Source organism: Heloderma suspectum, chromosome 2, assembly GCF_057233095.1.
Source record: "Heloderma suspectum isolate Gila_16-S chromosome 2, 16-S_ref, whole genome shotgun sequence".
Lineage (NCBI taxonomy): Eukaryota > Metazoa > Chordata > Lepidosauria > Squamata > Helodermatidae > Heloderma > Heloderma suspectum.
This window is the reverse complement of record NC_139459.1, coordinates 196711656-196730593: the sequence shown is the minus strand read 5'-3', so window position 1 is coordinate 196730593 and position 18938 is coordinate 196711656. Positions and strand designations below refer to the sequence as shown.

Genomic DNA, 18938 nt, shown 5'->3' with positions numbered 1-18938 from the left:
CCGGCTACATGGGTGGGCCCAGTTAGAATACGGTGCAGCTCCCAGGAGGCCATGGTCTCCATGAAGTCCCGAGGTGCTCCTGTGAGGATGGCCTCTGGATGTACGTTGAAGTCCCCCAACACCAATAAGTTAGGGGACTGTACACACACATCAGAGACCACCTCAAGCACCTCGGCCAGGGAGTCAGTCATGCAGCGGGTGGATGGTACACGAGCAGAATCCCCAGACTGCCCTTCGGGCCCAACCTCCAGTACATGCACTCAGCAACCTTGGTCCCCCTCCCCGATCCCCATCCCTCGGCTGCTGTGCATACGAAAATCCAGCTGAACACATGGCTGCAAGGGTTGGAGCAGCAGCCTCGGCCAGCCAGGTCTCCGTAATACATGCCAGGTCTGCACCCTCAATCATGATAATGTCATGGTTGAAGGAGGTTTTCTGGGTAACAGACCTGGCATTGCAGAGCAGCAAACGAAGGCCAGAAGATGGGGTCACGCCTCCCCCAACCATCCTTTGGCTCTGGACAGGCCCGGAGCAGGGGACAGATATTACACATCTCTCCCTTGTTCCCCTTACCTGGCATGGCCTGCCCCTAGCACTCCGCCAGCTCCTGCCGCCCAGCCTTGGTATGTTCTGGCCCCCAACACTCCCCCCACTGCCTCCATCAGGTGGACACATGCCCCCTCGCTCCCGCCTATCAGGCAGGCTACCCACCCCTAAAAACACAACAAAATCCCCCAGGAAAAAACAAAACAAAACAGACAAACGAACAAAAACAATTAAAAATCCCCTTAAAAATAATGCCAGGCAGAAGTCCACAGGGAAGGCCTGGTGGTGGTGGTGGCGGTGGCGGCGGCGGCAGCAGGCCCAGCGGCAGCAGGCACACCTCTTCACCAGTGGTGGCTTCTCCTGCAGGCCCTGGCTCTTCCAGGCCACCTCAGCCAGCCAGCTTATGTAGCCCCTCCAGGGAGGGGTAGGTGGAGCAGCACAGCTGGCTTGGTACACAGCTGGGGGCCTGGTCCTGCAGGGACTAGTGGTCTGCCAGGCAGAAGTCTACAGGGAAGGCCTGGTGGTGGTCGTGGTGGTGGCGGCGGTGGCGGCAGCGGAGGTGGCAGCAGCAGCAGGCTCAGCAGCAGCAGGCTCAGCAACAGCAGGCACGCCTCTTCCCCGGTGGTGGTGGTGGCTTCTCCTGCAGGCCGTGCAGGCCCCCCTTTCCCACCACTGTCACTGACTGGAGATTGCTGGGTTACGTTCAGCCTTGATTTGGCAACTAGAGTTTCCATTCACCTAAGCTCCCTCCCCCTCAACCCCTCACTGAACTTTTTCTAGTTGATACTTTTGGTGCCAGACTCTCTGGGTTGCTCAGAACGAACCACCGAGTCAGACGAGGTGCTTCATATACAAGCTGCTTCACTTTGGGGCACCTCATTGCTATTCTGCTCTGCCTTGTATCGCATGGAGGCCCCTCTGAAGCAGCCTGCTTCAACTTGTTATTCGGGCTTTGGACTGAGGAGGTGCACAGCCCTAGTAAACATTCCTCATAGGGGAGCTGTTCCAGCCCCTTGATCATTTAGGCTGCTTTTTTATCCACCTTTTCCACCTCTACCCTTTTTGAGGTACAGTAACTAGAACTGTGGACTTTATGTATTTATGTGTTTATTTATTTATTACATTTATATCCCACCTTTTTTCCTCTTTGAGGGACCCAAGGCGGAGTACATAATCCTCCTCCTCTCCATTTTATCCTCACAACAACAACCCTGTGAGGTGGGTTGGGCTGAGAGTCTGTGACTGGCCCAAAGTCACCCGGTGAGCTTCCATGGCCGAGTGGGGACTAGAACCCAGATCTCCTAGCTCCCAGTCCAACACTCTAGCCACTACATCACACTGGCTCTCATTATTCGGGTGTGGTTGCACCATAGAGTTGCATATTCGTATAATGGTATTCCTTTCCCAATGATCCCCAACATGGAATTTGCTGTTTTCACAGCAGCCCGACACTGGGCCAGTGTTTTCATTACTATCCACCACCACAACTCCACAATCTTGGTTTAATTACTCCCAGCTCATACTCCATTAGCATTTATATGTGAAGTTAGAACTTTGGTGTCTTAATCTGCTTCACTTTACACTCGCTTGCATTTCATTGCATTTATTTATTTTTATTTAATAGATTTATATACCAGTTACGATTTTTAAAAAAAAACTCCAAATGTTTTATGAAGATTAAAACATAATAAAATAAATACAAATACATGTATATAAAAATGTTAAACTGTTAAACTGTATATAAACTGTTAAAACCAAGTATTCACAACACTGTAACAAACTAACAAAGCTGGGCAGCACAATCAGGGAGGCATGGATACAGAGATGCGGTTTTACTTGGCACCTAAAGCACACCATAGTTGGTGCCTCCCAAACACCAGGAGGGAGGGCATTCCATATGGTGGGTGCCACCACAGAGAAGGCTCACTTCCGGGTTGCTACAGAATGGCAGTCTGCAGGATGAAGTACAATCAGGAAGGCCTCCTCCAATGATCTTAATGATCACACAGGTCTGTATCATGGAAGGTGATCCACCAGGTACTCAGTTGAGTGCCCATTGCCCCAGTATGGAGAGATCCTATCAGAGCTCTTCACTGTTCCTTTTTATTTTAACCATCTTAAATAATTTGATGTTGTCAATAGGGATGTAAGAAATCCCTACCTGGCTCCGTGCCAGTCAATCCGTGGGGGGGGGAGGTGCTCCATCCCTCCCCCTGGAATCCTCCCTGGCCGGCTCCGCTCTGTGGTGGCTCCATGGAGCCGCCGGCCAAGGCTGGCCGCAGCCAGAGTTCTGGCCACTGCCAGGCTGCTGCGACCTCAAATGGTGGCCGTCATATAGGGATGGACGATAGTCCCTTACCTGTTCTCGAAGCTTGCTTCGCGGTGGGGGGGAGGCGCTTCGGTTCTCCCCTCGAAGTTCAGGCGAGGGGGGGAGGCGCCCCGCCCAGCCGAAATTCAGGCTGGGGGGGAGGCACCCCATCCCTCGCCGGCGAAATTCAGGCTGGGTAGAAGCGCCCTGTCTACACGGCTGCGAAAAAAAAAGTAAAACAACAACAACACACAAACACACCCATGATAGGCTACGTAACGATTAACGTAGCCTATCACGGCTAGTTTTCCAAAGTCAGCCGTGATAGGCTATGTAAATCATCACGTAGCCTATCATGGGTGACTTTGAAGAGAAAAAAAAGCGTGTACGCAAATGGCGGCGGCCCATGGGCGCCGCCATTTGCATTCCTTATTTTGGCACGTCTAGTCTACGTAAAGATTTACGTAAACTACGGCGAAAATAAGGGAACACTATTTGCGTTGCCCTTATTTTCGCCACAGTCTACGTAAATCTTTACATAGACTAGACGTGCCAAAATAAGGAACGCAAATGGCGGCGCCCATGGGCCGCCGCCATTTGCGTACGCGCTTTTTTTTTTTTTTGACAATTTACGTAGCCTATCACAGCTGACTTTGGGAATCTAGCCATGATAGGCTACGTAAATCGTTACGTAGCCTATCACGGGTGTTTGTGTTTTTTTTTACTTTACTTTTTTTTTTTGCAATGGCGGCGGCGGCAGCCAGTTGGGAGACTGGCCGCCGCCCCCGCCCCTGCCGAACTGCTGCTGAACCGCCGCCGGGACCCGCCACCGAGAGGGACATTCAGCCACGGTAAGTCCCATCCCGGGGGGGCGGGGGGCCGGCGGAGAATTTCCCCACCAATTTAAGGGGCCGAATGCATTGGCATTCGGCCTCCCGAAGATTCGTGGAGAAATTCTCCGCCATCCCTACCGTCATAGCAGCCGCCATTTGCATTCTTGCAGTAAGCCATGATAGGCTACATAAGTATTTATGTAGCCTATCACGGCTAAAGGCAGCCATGCAATTGGCGGCCGCTATGCCATTTGCTACAGCTACAGCTACTGGCTGCCTTTTGCCATGATAGGCTACGTAAATACTTACGTAGCCTATCACGGCTTACTGCAAGGACACAAATGGCGTAGCGGCTGCCATTTGCACCCTTGCTCTTTGCCGTGATAGGCTACATAAGTATTTCCATAGCCTATCACGGCTTACTGCAAGGACGCAAATGGTGGCTGCTACGATGGCTGCCATTTGCGGCTGCAGCAGCCAGGCAGCGGCCGGGAGAACAGCTGGAGCTGCTGCCACCACATCTGCTGCCGCATCCACTGCCACCACCGCCGGATCCTCCGGATCAGCTGCCAGGTACGTTCCATCCCAGGGGGATTCCGCGAGGTGGCGGGGTGGGGAAGGCCGTTCCGCCATGGATTCTGGGGGGTGGATTCTAAAGAATCTGGCCACACTGGAGTCCGTGGAGGAATTCTCTGACATCCCTAGTTGTCAACATAAAATCTGCACATGCTAATTTATATGTTTAGATGTAAATGTAGAAATAATTACAGCAGAAATATAATATATCTGACCATGTTGGAGAAAACTGTGCTCAGGCAACCTATGTGCATACTGCTCAGTTTGCTATCCAGGTGATAACTGTTGATGGGCAATTTCCAGGCCCTTGCTCTCCCTTCTTATGGTTCTTTCTCTTGGGGTAGACAGCGCTTCACATGGAGGTCAACTTGAAATAGAGGACAATCCTCTGTAAAGGACAGATGGCCAACCTGTATCTGAAGGTGTGAACTGTTGGGTTGTTCTGCCATTTAGGGAGAGGACTAGGTATGGGTGAATATGTCAGTTTGGCTTTCTCCCACAATTGCATTTTTAAAATGTCAAGTGTTTTCTCTCCCAAATTTCATACATTTTCGTAAATTCTACTAAAAAATGAACTGAAGCAAATTTCTCACCCATCCAAAGGAGGGAACCTAGCCCAGTGAAAGAGTACATGATATGTAGGGGATTCTACATATCACGTACTCTTGATATTTTAGTCCCTAACATCTCAGTCCCTGAGCTGAATTTCAGTCCCTACCATCTCAGGTAAAAATGATCAGTAGCAGTAGGGATGTATGAGAAATTTGTTTCAGTTCATTTTTTGATCAGGATTTACCCTGTTCACACCTTCTGGACCAAACATGGACTCAAGACACAATCTGTGGTAGAAGTCCATACATTTCAGAGCTTGCAATATGATTTGCAGACCCCCAAAATGCGTTCAACAGCATGCATATATATTGATAGATGTGCAAGAAAAAATGCATACTTTTGACTATGCACACAAATATGCTTTAATCAATGGGAGAAGAACGCATACATTTCAAAGGGCACAAAACTGATGTGTACATTTGGAAAAATGCACACAAAAATACACATGGATTTCCATATGGGAAGCAAAAAAATAGAGATGTCAGAGGAATCTATCTGGGGAGGAGTACCTCGCCGAGCTTTCATCAGTTTGGATCCTGGACTTTGGCTTGTTTCCCTGAGAGCTGGCCTGACTTTTTTCCCCCTCTCTTGAGCTGGCCTGACTTGATCTCCATTCAATTTTCAGAGGGGGGGGGGTGTTAGTTGCATAGAAATAAACTTGTGCAAATTGCAGTGTAATTTGCATAATTCTTGCAAATTTTGGTCATAATTTGCATAAATGTATGCAAATTGTGGCTGGAATATGCAAATTGAAGGTGCAATCTGTGCAAATTTCTTTTAATGCATTAAAAAAAGCACAGAAAAGTTCCCAGATTTGGGGGAAAGCCACATGACTTGTCCCACAAATGTAAGCTGAGTTGGGTGCTCAGTGGGAGTATATTGAGTCCCCAAAGGAATAGATTTCACAGAGATGAACATCCCTAGGCAGGGAGGGGAAGCTTGCAATCTGATATGGACTTAAGTCAGAACGAACTTTGAGATGGATTTCTGAGAACTTCAGTGAGCTCAAGTTTTGCTGATTCGCACATCCCTAGGTAGCTGGCAGTGGGAAAGACCTCTCTCTATCTGAAAGGCTGGAGAGCAGCTGCCAGACAGAGTAGACAATACTGAGCAAGATGGACAAACTGTCTGACTTGGTAATGAGTCACTTCTTCTGGGCCTATAGATGTCAGAGAAATCCGCAATAGATTCAAATGAGTTTGGATTTCTATGTATCTGCCCAGAGGATTCCACAGTGGACCACCCTTTTCTGATTTGCACAGATTCCACGGACTTGCAGACCAGTTGTTTACTTTGGGGTGGAGGGATTTGCACTAATTTGCACTTGCACTAATGCTCATCAGTGCAAGTGGAACAAAATTATTGTACATCCCTAAAAAAATTCCGATTCTGTGAATGAGCCGACGATGGAATGAAAGACACCTGACAATATGTGTAACTCAGATGGAATGGATTTAACACATTCCTAATAGAGCCCCCTTTCAATGGAGGAAATCAGCATTTTTGTACAGATAGGGTAAATAAAAAGAAGGGTGGGGAAAACCAAGTAATGTGAATGTGTTTTTGCTTATGCTGCTCTATCTTACTCAGTGCCTTACACTGTTCTATAAGAGATACCAGCCTGACTGTTTACTTATAACAAATGAGCCATTAAGTTGAGCCTTAGAAGATAGCTAACAAGAGACACTTCTCCGATTGACTTTATTGCTGGAGTAATTAATACCATCCACATTTCGCACTCTAGATAAGATGTAGGTCTATGTTGTTTGCTTAGTGGTGAGGACATTTTCCCCATGAATGGCTGCGTCTATTGAAAATCCGTTTAGAGGTAAATACATGCTGTCTCTCTGCACTGATGTGGTGTGCTCACAGATGTTTCCATGCAGGTATGGTTCTCATCAGCCTGATCTGCTGTCTCCGCTTGCTGCCTGTGCTTCAAGGCAAACAGCAGTTTGCATTACAAAAAGCAAATGCTACATCATAAGGTTAGCACAAGAGGCAAAGACAGTGTCTTAAAAACACAACAAACAAATGCACATCAGCATTTTATGTGGAAATTATTAGAGCTGTGCGCAAATGGCCTCTCAAAATTCCCCACCCTATTTGTGGGCAGACAGAGAAAGTGCATTTGTGGGCAGAGGAAGACAATTTCACTGAATTTCTCCAGTGGGAGGAGAAATTAACAATTTCTCACATGTAGGACTCACCTTTGGCAAAAGTTGTAGCATAGCTTCTTTCTTTCTTTCTTTCTTCCTAAGGGTTTGGGTTTGAGTGTTTTTTGCACTGTCACTGCAAGTGGCAATAGCATCCACTGTGTTGGCAGCCTGGCCCCCATTTTGCATCCCCCACAATACCCCATGCCCAGCGTCATTCCAGGGCAGGGAGTGGGCAACAGGAGGGAATACAGACAGCAAAATAATGGTGAAGAAAATTTGGAGAAAATTTTGCAAAGTAGCCATTTATTTCTAGAGGGGTAAGAAAAGGAAAATCTCAGGACTGTTCTGAGAAAAATGTCTTCTGAGAAATTTTGGCTCAGCTCTACTTCAGTATTCAGCACCTTCCACAAGGGCTTCCAAATGTTAAATTTCTGGGGTGTGATTATGGATACATCTTGTCTCAAATGCAGCTGCTGATAAAATGCCATCACTCCCTTGCAAGCCCTGTAGCAGGTATGAGGGAGGTCGTGTTGGATTCAGCTCCAGGGAAGAGGGAGAGCTAGTGCTGTGGCAGAATTTGACAGTTTTCTTCCCCCTTGAAGGAGGGTTCCATTTTTCTGCCTCATTCTCAGGACATTTTATAATTTATTTTCAATTTCTTTGGGTGGTGTTTTTGACCTTATGTAATTGCTGTGAGATGGTTGAAGGCACTGTGTGTTTCTTCCAATTATACATCTCTACATTGCTCTGCACTCTCCCAGGCTGCCTGCACTTCCTGATCTGAAAAAGCTCTGTGGGAAGAATTACCTCATGCTGTCTTCCCCTGGGCTTTGATTAAAATGTGGGAAGCTGAAGAGGCTGCCAGTTGCCAGAGAAATGAATATACAATGAAAGATAGGACACTCACACACACTCCTCAGCCATCTCACAAGTAAGCTAAGCACAAGAACTCCAAACCAAACTCATGAAAATTTCTCAGAAATTTCTCCTCCTTTGCATTTCTTTTCAAAAGCAATTTCATTTCTATCAATTTGAATGAGAATGGTGGAAAAATATGTGGGACAAATTTTCAGCACAGTGCTAGAAATTATGGTACAATGGTGAGCTTCTATTCATGAATTCTAGGCTGACAAACTACCCATAGAATTCTGCTTAATCAATAACACATTGGGATTCATTCCCCACTTCTGACCCACTGCTGGAAGCAGGGATGTCAGAGAAATCTGCAGCAGATCAAAATGACACTGGATTTCTATGAAACCGCCCTGCAGAATCCACAGTGCAGTGGCTTTTCAGCATCGTGCAGATTCCATGGACTTGCAGACCATTTTTAAAATTTTCCATAATTGTACATAACTTTAGTCATACAAAACTAAGGAAGTTGCATAAATATATGGCAATGTATACAGCATTAAATCAACAACAACATATTTTATACATCTCTGATCTCTCTTCAACCTCTATAGTGTAGCAAGCTTTTTGTGTACAAACTCTGCTCATTGAATTTACACAAGAAAGGTGTGCAAAATCTTACATACCAGCAAAATGTCCATAATTCTGACTGATTTTTGTTTTGCTTACTTTGCCAGAGGGGAAAAAAATATCCACATCCATCAATGAGTGGATGACGGAGCAGACGATGCCTGACAATCCACAAAACACAAACAAAGCATATTATACAAGACCCTTACATCCCTATCTGGAAGAAAATGCTGGGATTACAATTTCAGAAAATTGCATTACTAACTCCTTGTGCCTAGGAGTGCTTTTGATTCAGTTCCCCCACCCCACCCAGCAAAAGATCCCTTTGCCACATGGAAAGTTCAAACTCTTGAAACTCAGGGGAGTTTCAAGGTAACTTGTGATACATCCAGAGAGCTGGGTAATGCAAATTGGCTGGATGTCAAAAGTTTGGTCAAATAAACCTGACCGGCTCCATCTTTTCTAAGCCCTTTGCCCCCCCACCCGAACTCCAGCTGTTAAGAAGCTTGTCGGCTTGTGTGTGTGTGTGTGTGTGTGTGTGCATGCACATGTGTGCATATGCGTATTTGTCGATCAATATCTGTCACTTAAAAATGGAAGCTTCAAATGTTTCACCCTGTAAGACAAGGGATAGCAACTTATGTGAGTGACCTGTATGTGCTTTAGCAGAATTTTCTTTTCCCTATCAGACTACCATATGGAAGTCTGAAGTAGTATGATAATTCCATTTGCAGGGTGAAAATTAATGGATTTTTCCAGTTCAGCTCTGGCAGATTTCATTCCCTTACCCCCGGCTGGTGTAGATTCAGTCTGTAGCAAGATGATCCAATACATGGATTCCAATGGGTTTTTGTTTTTGTTTTAATGATGGCAATTTATGCACATTGGATTTGCGGGGGGGGGGGATCATGGAAGTGAAGGATGACATTGACAAGTACTTTGACAAATATGGAATATGGCTCTGCTGGGCTCAAGAAGTAGAGTGTGGAGAGGATGAAACTGACAAAGATATTTACAAGGGGGAAATATGCCTCTGCAGGGCTACACAGAGGAAGGGCAGACTTGAAATTGTGTGCAATAAACAAAAAATATTAAAAAGAAATATGACCCCATTTGCAGAAATTTCAAGATTCCCCCCAAATCCAATTTGCGCAAATTACCATGCATAAAAAATGTCCATAATCAGAAAAAGCAAAATCTGTTACAGTCCACCATTGCTTACTGGAATAGAATCAGAAGCAGGCTTAAATGGAACAAAATTCACTGTTGCACATCCCTAGTCTGAAGTGAAGCTATCTTTCCTGTGTCTAATTAATATTTGCCATCCTTCCTCATGAAGATTTCAGAATGGCTTTGGGTTCTCTGACTGGTTGTTACAAGCGATTGCATAGCTATGTCTAATACAGATTGGCCTAATTCCAAAATCAGGTTTGACCAGCCCCTCAACCTATCAGATTGCAATGTCTATTAGGAAATTCAGTGAGCTCCACTTGGAATGTTTTTTACCATGAAGAAAACGTCCTGTGTTTCCTTGTCTCTGAGTGCTCAAATGTAATGGCAGCTGGCCATTTGTCCTTGAAAAGCCCGAAATGGCTTGAAAACAAAGAACCTTTGGAACTCTGTAAGTGTTTGAGACACTGCCAGGCATAAGACCTAAAGCCAGGTAATGTAGAAATGCTTTTCCTAAGAAATCTTATATTTTGTCTATTTTTTATGCTTTTTGCCTTTTTTCTAAAGGCCTTTTCTTCCTTTTAAGTTGAAGTGCCATGTAAACCCCAATCCTAAGCTGATCCTGACAATAGGGGAAGACTGTTAGGCAGCCCTCTTCAGCCAGTGCTGTTCATGGCAAAGTGAAATGCAAATATAATTGCACCACCTGAACTAAGGGGCTCCCCTAACTCAGACTTACTATACTTAACATGGGTGTTAACATACAGTACTGTTAACACCCTGTTCCGGGAGAGTGTAGCATTCCTTGGGATGTCAGAGAATTCCTCCAAGGATCTTGGTGAGGCCGATAGGGTTGGCGGAGAATTTCTCCCCGAAACTTCGGGGGGCCGAGCGCCAATGTGTTCGGCCCCCCGAACAAGTTTTGGGGAGAAATCCTCCGAACCCCCCCACCCCCCGCACCCCCCCGGGACGGGACTTACCTTCACCGAATGTCCCTCCCGGTGGCTGGTCCAGCCGGCGGTTCGGCGGGTGTTCGAGCGAGGTGGGAGCGGCAGCCGGTCTTTTGACCGGCTGCCGCCGCCGCCATTGCAATGAAAGAAAAAAAAATGCTCCCTGATAGGCTACGTGACGATTCACGTAGCCTATCATGGCTAGATTTTCAAAGTCAGCCATGATAGGCTACGTCAATCATCACGTAGCCTATCACGGGTGACTTAAAAAAAAAAAAAGTGTGTACGGATAATGGCGGCCCCCATAGGGAGCCGCCATTCCCATTCCTTATTTGGTCACTGTAGTCTACGTAAAGATTTACGTAGACTACGGAGAAAATAAGGGCAACGCTATTTGCATTGCCCTTATTTTCGCCGTAGTCTACGTAAACATTTACGTAGACTACAGCGACTAAATAAGGAACACGAATGGCGGCTCCCTATGGGGGCCACCATTCGCGTACGCGCTTTTTTTTTTTTTTTAAAGTCACCCGTGATAGGCTATGTGACGATTGATGTAGCCTATCATGGCTGACTTTGCAGATCTAGCCGTGATAGGCTACGTGAATCGTCACGTAGCTTATCAGGGGGCATTTTTTGTTTTTTTTTTTACTTTCGCGTTCGCGGCCGGGCGAGGCGGGAAGCCTCCTCCCCAGCCTGAATTTCGGCCGGGGCGAGGCGGGAAGCCTCCCCCCCCCGGCCTGAATTTCAGCTGGGGCGAGGCGGGAGGCCTCCCCCTCAGCCTTAATTTCAGCCGGGCCAAGGCGGGAAGCCTCCCCCCCGGACGGAACTTCGCAGAGGGACCAGCGAAGCGCCTCCCCCCCACCGCGAACGTCCTTCGAGGAAAGGTAAGTGACTTTCGTCCACCCCTAGAGGCCGAATGCCAGTGCATTCGGCCCCCCGAACTCCATGACGGAACAGCCTGCCACCCCCCCCGCCACCCCACTGATCCCCCCCGGGACGAGACTTACCTGGGGCGGATGTTCCGGGTGGCAGCGGCTCCAGTGGCAGCGGCGGCAGCGGCGGCTGGTCTTCCGACCGGCTGCCACAGCCGCCATTTGCACTCTGGTCATTTTTTTGTTTGTTCGTTTTTTACAGAGATATAAAAAATAGACTTACGTAGCCTATCACATCCCGGTCAAAAAAAAAATGCGTACGCAAATGGCGGTGGCTATGGCCACTGCCATTTGCATTCCTTATTTTTCGCCGTCTTAGTCTATGTAAATATTTACGTAGACAATTACAGAGAAAATAAAGGGGAACGCAAATAGCATAGCGGGCGCTATTAGCTTCCCTTTTTGATTCGCCGTTTTAGCCTACATAAATATTTACTTAGACTAAGACGGCGAAAAATAAGGAATGTAAATGGTGGCGGCCGTAGCCACCACCATTTGCGTATGTAGTTTTTTTTGTTTGTTTGTTTTTACCCAGAGCCCTCAGCGGCCGGAAATCCGGCTGCAGACAGCTCCGGCCTGGGCCTGGCCGGCTGCTCTGCAGAGCTGCCGCGGAGCACAGCCAGCCATCGAGGATTCTGTGGGGGAGGACCTGATCGCCTCCCCCCCGTCGAGGATTCCAGGGGGAGGGATGGAACACCTCCCCCCCACCATGAACATAGTCCGTGGAAAGGTAAGTGACTTTCGTACATCCCTATTTTTTTGCCCTTAGATATTGCATTTCCTATAATAAAAAACAGTAAAACTGCAACTTAAAAAATCATTACTGGAGCCGTATGGGGACAGACCACATGGAAGCAGCTCCAACACCACTAAGGTAATGTCTAAATTGGACCTAATTTTGCAAAGGCATTTGCATATTTTCCAGACCAATCTATATACTGTTTAATATTTCTAGATTCCTCAGTGTAATTTTCTAGAACTTTTCTAGAATAAGTTGAGTTGCAGTAAGGACACATATTATTAAACCATTGACAAAAGTGGTTCAAATGTAATGCACCCCCCAACAGAAAACTGCTTTTAACATGTATAAAATTATTATTATTATTATTATTATTATTATTATTATTAGCAGCATTTCTATACCTCCCAATAGCTGGAGCTGTCTGGGTGGTTTACAAAGATTAAAAATATTAAAAATACAATATATAGAGATTAAAAACCATTTACATAAAAAACACATGAACAGACAAAATACCCAAAAGAAACATATATCTAAACATCTTCAAACAAACAATCTCAAAAACAAACAACCATAACCATAAGACATTAAACACTTATCATATACTGTCAAATGCCTGGGAGAAGAGAAAAGTCTTAACCTGGCATCGAAAAGATAATAATGTTGGCACCAGGCAAGCCTTGTTGGGGAGATCAATCCTTAATTTGGGGGCCACCACTGAAAAGGCCCTCTCCCTGTCGCCTTCTTCCGAGCTTCCCTCAGTGTAGGCAGCTGGAAGAGGGCCTGAGATGTTGAGCGTAGTATACAGGTAGGTTTGTGTTGGGAGAGGCGCTCCATCATGTATTGTGGTCCCAAGCCATGTAAGGCTTTATAGGTTAAAACCAGCCCCTTGAATCGGGCTCGGAATCACACAGGCAGCTAGTGCAAGCAGGCCAGAGTCGGTCTTATATGTTCGGACCTTCTGGTCCCCTTTAGCAATCTGGCCACATATTTAAAATAAATATGGGATTTTTTGAGACTCAATTCTCAGTGCCTCTTCATGACAAAGAAAAAGGTAGCCATGAAGGACACTTCCCAAGGGGAAGTATTAACATCAAAACACTGAGTGGAAGAGGTATGGTGTTAGCACCTGGCAACATTGGTCAGTTACCAGGGTCACAGTGGCCCAGCAGTATCCACTGCTAACACCAGGCCTAGGCCGCCCCTTTAAAAAATGTTTTGTTTTGTTTCCCAGTTGGGTGGTCTGAGCAGTTCTGGGTAGCTGGGTTCAGCAGCCATTTTGATTTCCTACAATTCCCTAGTGACACTGCATCAGGGTCATTGTGGGTAATGAAATGACAGCTAGGCCCAGTACTGCTTGGAGCACTGCCTCCACTAGGAAGAGGAGTCCCACCAGAGGGCACTTTGTCCAGCCCCCCCCCCCCAACTGAAGCTACCTCTCAGAACAGGAAATATTGAGATACTTGCTAATGAGAGAGCATTAGTGTTAATGTTGCCAGGTTTACACAACAACTGCTGTGCATCCTGTGCTAATCTGGATCATCTCTTTGGACTAGCAAGAATCACCAGATGGATAAGAGCAGTTTCTATAGGAATTACAGGTGTGAGGCCTGTTGATTTAGTGTGCCTGACACTTACAAAGCTGTCTGTATGGAAGTGCTTCTTCTATTAGTATTGTTATGACAAGGGTGCATGAAGATTTTAAGTGAACTGACTTGATTTGCACTTCGACTAATATGAGGATCAGAACACACATCCTTCAATTTTCACACTTCTTCAGATTTTGTGATACAGCTCAAAACTTACCAAAATGCTTACAAAAAAAGGGGATTTTAGATTAAAATGCATATTTTAGGATAAAAATGAATACAAAAATATATGTATTAGGGTAAAATGAATACAAAAATCTGTATTCTGTGAAAAATACATTACAATAATACATATTTTCATGTTGCTGCTGTTTTTAAATTGCAGAGAGATGCAGAAATGGGACATAAGAGAGTTATAAAAGAACAGTGGGAGCTCATTATAGCAGCGTATACAGAGAGAGAGAGAGAGAGAGAGAGAACTTGAAAACAATATAAAAAAACAGTATAAAACTTGAAAGCCTCATTATCATCACCTCATTCACTTTCAGGAATACAAGCCACAGTTCAGTTCTGTGCAAGGTATTGGAGAGCAGGCTATTTAAAGTTTAAATGTCTTCACATACCCTCTTATCTCTTATCACTGATCAGAGGTAACAGCAGAAGAAGCTTTCAAGCCAGATGGGGAACCCACAGGGGCGGTGTCTGGCCTGCAGGTCAGAGGTTCCCCCACCCCTGCAATCAAGATTCAACAGATAACAAAAAATGTACTTGGAGACCATCCATCAATATCTCTCAGACCTACTTCACAGGGTTGCTGTGAGGATAAGCAGGGGAATACACCATCCTGAGTTCCTTGGAGGAAAGTCGTGATACAACAAGGCATGAACGTGAATTTCATTTGTGATCACAAAACAGTGAAACATGCCCCGTTTGCAACCCTAAATGCAAGTGCAAGCAGGGAAATGTGTTCTCTGAAAATGTTTAAAAATGTTCCAACATGTGCTCAGTTTGAAAATTGCACAAATTTAATAGAGAAAAGCTGTTTGAAATTCTGCATTTTTTTTTTAAAATGCAATTTCACACTTTAGCCCTAGGGAGAAAGTTGCACAACTTGGAAAAATGCTCAATTTTTTGCTCAATTTTCCCATTGTATCCCATTTAATTTGTGTGATTTTCCCATTTGCATAAATCAAATAGTGCTTGCAAGCAAAGGAGAGATGAGCATCAAGCTGATGCTTGGAGAATCTGGGTGAACATGAACATAACTTATTTGCCCATCCCTAGATACAACTATGATAAATAATGTTTGCTTGGCATTGATCAAATTTGGATCTTTCAACAGAGCCAAACAGTATTTTCTATTATGTAGATCAGCAAATGTATTCCTTGAAAATTCAGAGAAAGCAAGTTACTATAGTGACAATGAAAGATCCTATAATAACTTTGTTTCATCTTAATTCTTTTGTATTGGTATAAAACCACTGAACAGCATGTTTCAATTTTCTTTGAGGCTTTGAAGCTAAACAGAGATTTTGTGATATGTATCCTTGGCAGAAGCCAGCAAAATAAAACATGTTGTTATCTCTTATGTGGCTACATATGGATTATGGTAGAATCTTGCACCCCAAGAGAATACAAATAATGTTTTCAGTTGCTATGCATTACCATTTTGAAGTGTACTTAAATTTACATATAATAAAAGAACAGAATGCATTAATCTCAGCAGCATCAATATTAAACTCAAAACATGGTGTTAACAATAATAGTGTACTAAATGCATAATAAAGTTGAACTTTCATGCATCTGAAACATATTGCAGTAGAACAAAGGAAGAAAAGACAAGTACTAGCATGGGAGATTTAGGGTGCAATCCTATGCATATTTAGACAGAAAAAAGTCATACAATTCCCAGCATTATGTGAAAGCAATGAACATGCTTCATTTTAAAATCCAAATGGCTTGGGGGGGGGGATCAGGACCACTGATCAAGGACAGGGGGTGTTCAGTCCTTTTCCCAATTGTGGTCCCAATGAACCCCCTCTCCCCACCAAAGCTGTTATTATTAGCCCTGGGAAGGATGCTCCCAGCATCAATGGAAGCCTCCCTTCTGGGGTTAATAGCTGGGCCGGAGGGGTGGCAGTCATCAGGACCACAGCATGGGGAAAGAGTTAAACATTCTCTTCTGCATGTCCTAGTCCTAATCTTGATTCTCTCTCCCCATCCCAGGCAGCTATTTGGACTTGAAGAACTGAGCAAGTTAATTGCATTCCCAGAATGCAATGTGTAATTTGTCCCGGAGACAGTGATGGGGAGACTTCATATCCTTCCATCTCAGATGGCTTACCTGAGTGGAGACCATACAGATGGTCCTGATGCATCACTGTATCTGAGTAATTTATTTATTTATTCATTACATTTCTATACTGCCCAATCACTGAAGCAGTCTGGATAGTTCACAACAATTAAAACCATAAAGACAAACCCTAAGCTTTCACCCCTATGTTCAATAACCTTTCCCTTGCAGGGAGAAGATGGTGTTGGTTTGGGTCAGGTACTGAAGCTGTCAGCAACCCCTCTTAGCTAACCCTCATCCTCACCTCTCTAGAGCATTAGTTTTACCTTCAGAGAAGATATGTATATGCTGCCCTTCAGTTTTTCAAAATCCCAAGGGGAGCTAACAAAAGACTAATGAAAGAAATACAGAATAAAACCAGTGATACATAAAATTAACTCCACAGAACAATAAAAACAGATTGAAGTGGTACAGCCAGTAAAATCCATAAAAATGTGTCAGTTAGAAATAGTTTAGGTGACATGCTGGAAGTTCTGGGCAAACAAAAACAGTCCTCAGCTGTCACCAAAAAGACATCAATTTTAGTGCCACAAGGGAAGTCTCCCTGGGGATAGGAGTGCTATTCCATTTAAAGGGTACCCAGCTGAGAAGGCTGTCTCTTCGGTCACTGAAGAAGGACTTGGTACAGGGCTTCTGAAGATGACTGTAACATTTGGGTAGCTGCTCTGTGTGATTTTGTAACTAAGGTAGGAAAATGGGTTGTGTCTCACTGGGATTCTGGATGTGCACTGGTAAATCAAGCTGTGAAAATGTCCTGAAAGAGTGCAATGCATTAACAGACACTCTCAGGAGGCAAGCCCATAGAATCATCCAGCAGAGACTCCATGAAGTGTGGCAGAACTGGAACAGCAGAAGAGCACCATACTCCAACAACTGCTAGTGATGTGCAACGCTAGTGATGTGCAATTCCCGCCCGTATACCAAGAGACGACACTGGTTTTATGGAAATTCTTTGGCTTCTCTCAAGATTCCTTTGATATTTTGCTCAAATTTCAGTTTAGGTCTGGTTATGGTGGACATGAATACATTAAACTACCTTACCTTAAACCGAGTCAGAGCACTGGTTGTTTTGGTCCATTTATCTCAGCTTTGTCTCTTCTGCATGGCAATTGCTTTCCATAATGTCTACCAGAGAAGATTCCCAGCCCCACTGCTGTAGGTTTTATTAGCTGGAGATGCTGGAAATTGATTCTGGAACCTTCAGAATGACAAGCATATGGTCTGCCACTGAACTAAGCTTCTCCCACCCATGCAGCTCCATGTCCTGTGCTTTTAAACGTTGCTTCTTCCCATCACAACATCTATTTGTCCTTAGATATCATGGAAGGCTTAGAGGACACACCAGTCAGGAACTAGATAAAAACGTCATCATCTTCATTTAAAAGAAGAAGAAGAAGAACAGAACAGGAGCTGGAAACTCCTATATCATACTGCCCTTATACAAATCTATGGTGTGGCCACACTTGGAATACTGTGTACAGTTCTGGTCACCTAGGGGTGCATGAAAGTCCCTTACCTGTCCTCGAAGCTTGTTCGCGGTGGGGGGGGAGGCACTTCGCTGCTCCCCCCGCAAAGTTCAGGCTGGGGGGGAGGCTTCCCGCCTCGCCCGGCCGAAATTCAGGCCGGGGAGGAGGCGCCTCGCCCGGCCGTGAACTAAAAAGTTAATAAAACAAAACAAAACGCCCCCGTGATAGGCTACGTGACGATTAACGTAGCCTATCACGGCTAGATCTGCAAAGTCAGCCGTGATAGGCTACGTAAATTGTCACGTAGCCTATCACGGGTGACTTTAAAAAAAAAAAAAGCACGTACGCAAATGGCGGCCCCCAGAGGGAGCCGCCATTCGCATACCTTATTTGGTCGCTGTAGTCTACATAAATCTTTACGTAGACTACGGCGAAAATAAGGGCAACGCTATTTGCGTTGCCCTTATTTTCGCCGTAGTCTACGTAAAGATTTATGTAGACTACAGCGACCAAATAAGGAACGCGAATGGTGGCTCCCTATGGGGGCCGCCATTATCCGTACGCGCTTTTTTTTTTTTTAAGTCACCCGTGATAGGCTACGTGACGATTTACGTAGCCTATCATGGCTGACTTTGCAGATCTAGCCGTGATAGGCTACGTTAATCGTCACATAGCCTATCACAGGGGTGTTTTGTTTTTTCTTTTATTGGAATGGTGGCGGCGGCAGCCGGTCGAAAGACCGGCTGCCGCTCCTGCCCCGGACGAACACCGGCCGAACCGCCAGCCGGACCTGCCGCCGGGAGGGACATTCGACAAAGGTAAGTCCCATCCGGGGGGGGGTGCAGGGGGCAGGGGGGTGCGGAGAATTTCTCCCCGAAACTTGTTTGGGGGGCCGAACACGTTGGCGCTTGGCCCCCCGAAGTTTTGGGGAGAAATTCTCCGCCAACCCTATGGTCACCACATCTAAAAAAAGATATCATAGAGCTGGAAAAAGTCCAGAAAAGGGCAACTAAAATTATCAAGGGGCTGGAGCATCTCCCCTATGAGGGAAGGTGACAACAGCTGGGATTGTTTAACCTGGAAAAAAGGAGGGTAAGGGGAGACATCATAGAGGTCTACAAAATTATGCATGGTGTGGAGAATGTGGATAGGGAGACTTTTTTCTCCTTCTCTCAAAATACTAGAACCTGGGGTCATCCTATGAAGCTGATTGGTGTGAGGAA

General features: G+C 45.4%; 1 long non-coding RNA gene across 1 annotated transcript; it reads left to right on the top strand.

Moving 5' to 3' along the window:
• Positions 1-10040: 10040 nt before the first annotated feature.
• LOC146353750 (uncharacterized) lies at positions 10041-15610 on the top strand. The gene is made up of 3 exons (XR_014787404.1): positions 10041-10176; positions 12104-12298; positions 14545-15610. It is a non-coding gene; the product is annotated as an uncharacterized LOC146353750 (long non-coding RNA).
• The last annotated feature ends 3328 nt before the right edge of the window (positions 15611-18938 follow it).